Source organism: Marmota flaviventris, chromosome 2 (assembly GCF_047511675.1).
Source record: "Marmota flaviventris isolate mMarFla1 chromosome 2, mMarFla1.hap1, whole genome shotgun sequence".
NCBI lineage: Eukaryota > Metazoa > Chordata > Mammalia > Rodentia > Sciuridae > Marmota > Marmota flaviventris.
The window spans coordinates 198,186,540-198,194,812 of NC_092499.1; the positions used below are offsets into that span (position 1 = coordinate 198,186,540).

An 8,273-nucleotide genomic window follows, 5' to 3' on the forward strand; every position below is an offset into this window, starting at 1 on the left:
ATTTTGTGAGACCCTGTCTCACAATAAAAAATAAAAAATTAGGGCTGGGGATATAGCTCAGTTGGAAGAGTGCTTGCCTTGCATGCACAAGGCCCTGGGTTCAATCCCCAGCACCACAAAATAAATAAATATATACATAAATGAACAAACAAATACATAAATAATAAATAATAAGAAGGGCTGGAGCTAGGCATGGTGGTGCATGCCTGTAATCCCAGCAGCTCAGGAGGCCAAGGCAGAAGGAACATGAGTTCAAAGCCAGCCTCAGAAACTTGGCCAGGCACTAAGCAACACACCAAGACCCTGTCTCTAGATAAAATATAAGAAAAGGGGACTGGGGTTGTGGCTCAGGGGTAGAGCACTTGCCTAGCATGTGTGAGGCACTGGGTTCAATTCTCAGCACCACATACAAATAAATGAATAGAATAAATGTCCACCAATATCTTAAAATATATGTGTGTGTGTGTGTGTGTGTGTGTGTGTGTATGGCTGGGGCTGGGGGTCAGTGGTTAAGTGCCGCTGGGTTCAGTCATCAGTACCAAAAAGAAAAGAAAGAAAGCCCATTTTCTTACTATATAATTTTTTAAACTTTCTATTTTAATTGGTAAATAAATATTCTGTGTTTCCTATATCCTTATTTTGGGACTGTCTCAGAGTCCTCTTCATATGAACTCTGGGAGTCACTGTGGCTGTGTACAGGTCCCTGGCAGGCTGTTTCCCAAGCCTCATTTATTCCCATACATGGACATTCATTTAAGAAACGCTCCTCCCGCTCCTGCCGTGACTTACTGTATGTCTGGCACCAAAAAGGGTCGGGCAAGGGCAGTCCATTAATGGGACTTCTTTTGCCTGAGGGTGACCCTCACCCAGCTCCACTTGGCGTAAGAAGGAACTTATTGAGCTGGGTGTGGCTCAGTGGTAGAGTTCCTTCTTAGTACACAGGAGGCCAATTCCCAGTTGAGAAAAAACAAAAACACCTTTAAAAAAATAAAAGGAAAAGCCCCCCCCCCTTCTTTTTCCTGCAGGGGCTGGAGCAGCCTTGGTGGCCAAGGTGGAAGCCACAGGTTGAGGATCCTGCGCCACAGGATGGAAGGAGCCTGGGGCCTATCACGACCGGGAGCCCAAGCCAAATGGCCCTTGATTCCTTTCCTAAGAGAAATTAAAATCTATCTTGCTTAATCTACTCTTCTCTTTTGGCCTCCACCTTCCCCTTATTGACCCCAAGGGTGCTTTACCTCGGAGCCATGTCCCCAGCCCTTCTTTATTTTTTATTGTGAGTCAGGGCTGGCTAAGTTGCCCAGGCTGGCTTGGAACTTGCCATCCTCCTGCCTCAGCCTCCCTAGTCGCTGGGATTCCAGGCATGAGCCACCAAGCCCAGCTCAATTCATAAATTTTAAATAACTTTTATCACAGTATATTGTATAATTGTTCTATTCCGTTGGTTATCGTTGTTAATCTTTTACTGTCCCTGACCTACAAATCAAACTTTGTTATAGGTGTATGTTGTCAAAGTACAAAATTGTAACTTAAAGATTATTTGGCTTTATTTTGCAATTCTAGAAGCGGGCAGTTTAGAATACATGTCCCGTCCTGCTAGGCCAAGCAAAGGAGGCTGGTTTTACAGACAGAAGAGGGTTGAAAAACACAAAACGCAGATTGTTCAGCTCAAAGTTATTTTCCCTGTAAAATAGAGACAATGGAAAATGAAAAGAAAAAAAAAAGAGACAATTACTTTTCCCATGAAACAGGGACAGAGACGGAACAATAAAAAAGCAACGTGATTGGTAAGGATCGGGTTTCTTAGGTTCCCCTTTTTATGTGTTGGTTAAGGCAGAGGGACATTATACCAAGGGACACTGGTCTGTGACCTCTCCTGCTGGGGAGGATTCCGGCTCAGCTGTATTCCAGCCCTCTCCCGAGGTTCTTTCCTTCTTTTTTAATATTTATTTTTTAGTTGTAGGTGGACACATATCTGTATTTTATTTTCATGTGGTGCCTCATGGAGGCTAGGCGAGCGCTTCACTCTGAGCGCTCCATCCTTCTTTTTATTTTGAATTCTGGAGCCGGAACCCAGGGTCTCACCCATGCTAGGGGCAAGCATTCTACCACTGAGCCCCGTCCCTCCTCTGATTTCTCTGGTTTTTTTTTTTTTTTTTTTAAGAGAGAGAGAGAGAGGAGAATGAGAATTTTAATATTTATTTTTCAGTTCTCGGCGGACACAACAACTTGGTTTGTATGTGGTGCTGAGGATCGAACCCGGGCCGCACACATGCCAGGCGAGCGCATCCCCAGCCCCCAAATCTTGCTTATCTTTGAGGACAGGAGGCTTGGAGGCCAGAGTTCCTCCTCAAGTGGGTGACTGAAACCCAGAAGATGGCAGGTCCCTGTCAGGGGAACCAGTCTGACTTCCTAGTGCCATCTGCCTGCTAAATGTCATCCTCCAGTGCCACAGCCGTGGAGATTGCCATGAAAAACAACCAGAAGGAACCATAAAAGGAGCAAAAACAGGTGGCCTGGGGTTTCTGGAAAATGTCCACCTATTCCCAAAAGAGACATGAAGAGTCCTCCCCTGTGTTGGGCTGGGCGCCCCTGGTTTCTTTCACCCCATATCTGTAACCTCCCGGCCCCAGCGGGCGGCGAGGCTGGTCTGTGAGCCTCCCTCCCCGATTCTCCTATTTTGGGCCAAGAATAAACCTTTCCTGGCTGCTCCGCCAGCCGCTCTGGGCTCCACAGTTCCTGGGAAAAAGGACTCAGGGCGGCTGGACACGGGGCCACAGCCTGTTATGCCTATGACTCAGGAGGCTGAGGCAGGAGGATCCCAAGTTCAAGGCCAACCTGGGCAACTTAGGGAGGCTCTGTCTCAAAATACAAAGGGCTGGGATGCAGCCCAGTAGTAATGTGCCCTGGGTTCAGTCCCTAGTACTGCAAAGAAGAAAAAAAGACCCAGTTTTGTTTAACAAATTGGTAACATGCCTATGATCCCAGGGGCTCAAGAGGCTCAGGCAGGAGAATCAGGAGTTCACAGCCAGCCTCAGCAACTCAGTGAGGTCCTAAGCAACACATTGAGACCCTGTCTCTAAATGAAATACAAAAGAAAGCGGGGAAGGAGGGGTCTGGGGATGTGGCTCAGTGGTTAACTCCCCTAAGTTCAATCCCTGGTACCCCCTCCAAAAAAAAAAAAAACTGGAAGCCCATACACTGTGGGTCTTGGAACCTATCCCACATGGTTAAGAGGGGACTGTTGCACTATTTATATACTATTGAATGCATTACTAATACCATTGTTATTCTCTCCTCAGTTATCATTACGGTTGTTGACCTAAAGCATCACAGTACTTCTAGCACCCCATGGCGTCCTAACAAGGAGAGCTGCAGTCCTTGGGGTTCTTTAGTCACAACTGATAGAAATCACCTCTGGCTAATTAAAGCCAAAAAGAAAAGAAAAGAAATTTATTGGTAGGATGTGGGGTTGTTTATTGCCTCAGAGGAAATGCTAGGAAGGGACTTCTGGGAGGCCATAATCCCAGGCCAATCCTCGAATCCGGGTGGCGGCACTGTGGTTTGTGGGGCAAGTGAGCAGGGAGGCTGGGTTGGCACAAAGCATCCAGCTGTGACATTTAAACTGAGAACAGAGAAGAGAAGGAACCCGCCAGGTGAAGATGCTGGAAGAAGCAGCCGTTCCCTTGGGAGGGAGTTTTAGTTTGAGAAACAAAAGGGAGTCAGGTTGGGATAGGAAGGAGGCAGAGAAGGCTGGGGAAGGTCAAGGAGGAAACTGGAAGCGGTGGCAAAGACGTTGGTTTCACTCTGGCTGTTGCAGAAAAGAAGGGCAATTTTCAGTAGAGGAACCAGGGGCCTGCGTGTACTTCTCCGGAGGTTCCTGACTTCAGACTGGAAACTGCTCACAGTGGGGCCAGAGTGGGGGCAGGGAGAAGAGGTGGCATGAATGGCTGGGAGGGGGCTGGGAGCTGCTGGTGTGGAGTGGGAGGGAAAGAGATAAGGACCACCCCCAACTCTGTGGTTTGTCAAAATCACATGGAAAGGCAACAGTGGGGCAAGAGGTTCTCAAGAATTCTGTTTTGGACAACCTTGATGGCTGAAGATACCGCCTGCAAATTTACACGTTCATGGGGGACAGGAAACCCAAGTAGGGAAATCATCAACCTGGAGATGTCTTTGTTGTTGTTGCTTGTTTTTGGACAGGAACTTAGAGGAGGGTGTGGCTCCTCAGTAGAGCACTTACCCAGCATGATCAAGTTCCTGGGTTCCATCCCCAGCCCCTGGACTGGGAATGTACATTGAACCATCTAGAAAGAGGGCCCCTAGGACCCAAACCCTAGGACCATCCAAGCTCAACATGAGCAAGAGTCATGCTATTCCCTTATTTTTGCAGTACTGGGGACCGAACCCAGGGGCGCTTTACCGCTGAGTCACCTCCGCAGCGCTTTTTATTTTTTGAGACAGGGTCGCACTCAATTGCTGGGGCAGCTCTAGAACCTGGCGATCCTCTTACCCGGGGCTCCCCAGTCGCTGGGATGGCTGCGGGCATCACCGTGCCCAGCTCTGTTTGTTTATTTCTCTGTCCCCCGCAGTTAGAATAATAATGCTGGCACCTGGCAGGCCCTGTAATATCTGCCAAGTGAAAAAATATATGAACAAATGGAGCAGCTCACGGGCAGCCACGTCCAGGGGCGCACGCACTTGCAACAACCCTGAGTTGCATTCCTCTGCAGGCTTGGCGAGGTCAAAGGTGACAGCATTGTTCCCAGCTGTGCTTGGGCCGTCCCAGCCCCCGAGGTCCCTAGGGACCGGCCCACCGCCCGTCCTTTGCATTCCTCAGCTCTGAAGTCCCCGCCTTCTTTCAACACCCTGCGTTCTTTCTGCGGATGGAACCGACGGGATAATATTTTCCGAGTTAGTCACCGGGCCCAAGACCGCAGAGCAGCCACCAGGGGGCGCCGTGTCTCCACGGAGCTTCGTGAAGGCCGGGGAGGGAGAGGCTGTCCGGGTGGGAGGGAGGCCGGGAGGTTCGCGACGCGGTAGCCTGGGGCGTGCCCTCCACCTCGGAATGTGCTGCAGTTTCCAGGACAATTTCTCAAATTTCGAAGAAACTGGTTGCGCCGGTGTTCTCCCGCTTTTGGAAAGATAAGCGTTCAGACCCAGACTTGGCTCCTCTGTGGCTGCCCGACCTGAGCAGCTCAGTCCCTTGTTAGAGCCTTGGATTTCTCATCCCTAAAACGACGCTAATGCAACCCCGCCGCCGGCTGGTTGTCGGGATGCAATGAGATGAAGACTGGCACGAACCAAGGATTGATCCGGAATGGGACCTGGTGACCAGATCCGAGGCTGTCCATCAACTCGGAGCAGCTGTTCCCAAGTGCGCCCCCTGGCCCAGCAGTAGCACCTGCCAAGTCCCGCAGAACTTGCTAGAAGTGCAAACTAGCAGCCCACCTCAGACTTTTGACTAAGAAGCTCTGGCGGTGGGTCCTCCGTCGGTATTTAATAACTCCTTGATCCTTGTTGGCACACCCTGCGGGGGCTCAAAACACAGCACCCCAAACACAGCATTTTACCCCGAGGAAATGGAGAAAACCTCAGCAGCCCGAAGGTCGCACTCTGACCCTGTCCTGCCTTCCTCCTTTGAAGCAGGCCATAAAAAGGGTTCCTGTGACCTCAATCATAAGACCCTCATTCCAGAGGCCTCCCGCCTTACCCAGAGGCAAAAAGGGACCTGAAGGAACAGGCCTGGCTGTCCCAGGTGGCCTGAAATCAGACCCTGGGCAGCTCCGTCCCACTCCCGCTGCACGGTCTCTGAGCAGTTCTCCCTTGGCTTGGTCTTTCTTTCTCCCTCCCTTCCTTCCCTTCAGATTGATTGAGCTCTGGGGGAGCCGCATCCCCAGCCCTTTTTATTTTATTATTATTTTGTGGTTTGCTCAGATGTTCCTTTCAAATGAATTGACCCTTACATTTCTAAAGTTCTGAAATGGCCCACAGACCACAGAAAGGCTCCTGCTAGAGACTGACAGCCTTGGCAAACTTCGGGGCTCGATTCAGGGCCATCTATTATTTTTTCATTTTGAGATGGCCTTGAATTTGAGATCCTCCTGCCTCAGTCTCCCACCTCAGCCTGCCAGGAAGCTGGGATTACAGGAGTGCACCAGCGCGCCTGGCAAGTTTCCCCATTTCTCTCTCTCTCTCTCTCTTTCTTTCTTTCTTATTTTGGTACGAGGGATTGAACTCAGGGGCACTCAACCACTGAGCCGCACCCCCAGCCCTATTTTGTGTTTTATTTACAGACGGGGGATCACACTGAGCTGCCTAGTGCCTGGCTTTGCCTCAACCTCCAGAGGCGCTGGGGTCACAGGCGGGCGACATCGCGCCTGGCTTCCAATGTTAGCTTTGACTGCACCAAAATCATCACCAGAATAACCTGCTGATCAATCAGAAGGCCTGTGGCAGGTCACTGGGGGCTCAGGAGTGGGAAGGGACAGAGGACGCTGGCCGGTTTATGACCAGAGGTGGGCAGTTTTCAGACTGGTCTAGCAGGGCAGGGACCTGGGTAGAGTTGGCAGACAGAATAGTTTTGTGACATAATAGTTTTGGACTGTTGGTCTGGTAGACACAGCAAAGCAAGCGTTTTGAAGAAAGTCTTTAAAACAAAACAAAAAAACGTTTTTTTTTTTTTTTTAATTTGGTTTGGGGATTAAACCCAGGGGTACTTTACCACTAAGTATATCCCCAGACCTTTTAATTTTTTATTTTGAAACAAGGTTAGTTGGGGCTGGGGATGTGGCTCAAGCGGTAGCGCGCTCGCCTGGCATGCGTGTGGCCCGGGTTCGATCCTCAGCACCACATACAAACAAAGATGTTGTGTCCGCCGGAAACTAAAAAAAATAAATATAAAAAAAAAAAAAGAAACAAGGTTAGTTGCTGAGGCTGGACTCAAACCTGCAATCCTCCTGCCTCAGCCTCCCAAGTACCTGGGACTACAGGTACAGCCCACCATGCCTGACCTGACCCAGGTTCTTGGCTACAAGGATGCTGAGCCACCCAGGGGGCCACAGACTAGGACGGGCCAAGGGGTTTTGAGTGCCCTCCTCAGAGGATGTCCAAGCACTGTTTAGTGACTTCAACAGAGGGGTTCACTGTTCAACCAAAGCAGAGCCGGCGGATTTCAAAGTGGTGGTTCCTGAGCTGAACTCAGGCCCTGGATCTGTTCCATTAGGTCCGTGTGGTGGATCTCCTCTTACTTGTTTTGAATTGTTGCTATCAAGGCCAAAGAGCACAACCCTATTACCATATTCAGTGTCCTGGTTAGTAGGCCTTAACTAGTTGTTCTACTAGTCCCCTAAATATCTGTTCTAACCACAGCTCATCACGCGGTGTCCTTGAAGACTTGCTCACCCAGGGCTTCTTGATCAGCGCTTTTCTTTTTGGCGGGGGACAGACTCAGTCCTTGTACCTGCCATGCAATTGCTCCACCTTAGATTCTCTGCAAAGCGTGTCAGTGATCAGTGGTCACAGTGGTCAGTGAACTTCAGAAGTGAAAGTTTGGGGCAGGAAGACTGACTTTGCACACCAGATCCCCCCAACAGATCTATAATCACAAGTTAGCCCTAGAAGAACAGGAAAGGGCTGAGGGAGATTAAAACTGGCGGGGGCGGGGGGGGGGGTGCTCATTTGGTTGAGAGTGGTTCCAGAAAGCTCAGTTTTAGGAACTCAAACCAAAACTAGCCTAAGAGGACTGACTACAGGCCAGCAGAGCACGGAGACCACTGAAAACAGCGCTCCGTGGGCTGGAGATAGAAGGTAAAGCCAATGTGCCATTTTTTGCCTACTCCACATTTTAAAAAATGCCATGAGTCCGGTGCGGTGGTTTACCTCTGTAATCCCAGTGACTCAGGAGGCTGAGGCAGGAGGATCATAAGTTTGAGGCCAGCCTTAGCAACTTAGCGCGGCCCTAAGCAATTTGGCAAGACCCTGTCTCAAAATAAAAAGTAAAAAAGGCTGGAGAGGTGGCTCAGTGGTAGAGGGCCCCTGGGCTCGATCCCCCATACCAGTAAAGAAAGAATTTGGGGAGTGACCCAGGGTACAATGAGGTGACGTGCGTCTTCATCAGGTCGCTGTGCCCATGGACAAGGTGCTGTGGGCAGGGTGGACATGAGTAGACCAGGAAGGGGAGGGGACTTGGGCTTTGGGGGCTTCTGTTCAACGTGCGTTTTGGAGGCACACATTCAGCCATGGTAGTGTTTAAGAAAAGCAAAGCAGGATCCGGG

General features: G+C 50.0%; 1 pseudogene; it reads right to left on the reverse strand.

Annotated features, from left to right (window-relative positions):
• Positions 1 to 5,932: 5,932 nt before the first annotated feature.
• Positions 5,933 to 6,057, reverse strand: LOC114107073 (small nucleolar RNA SNORA2/SNORA34 family; annotated as a pseudogene).
• Positions 6,058 to 8,273: the final 2,216 nt, after the last annotated feature.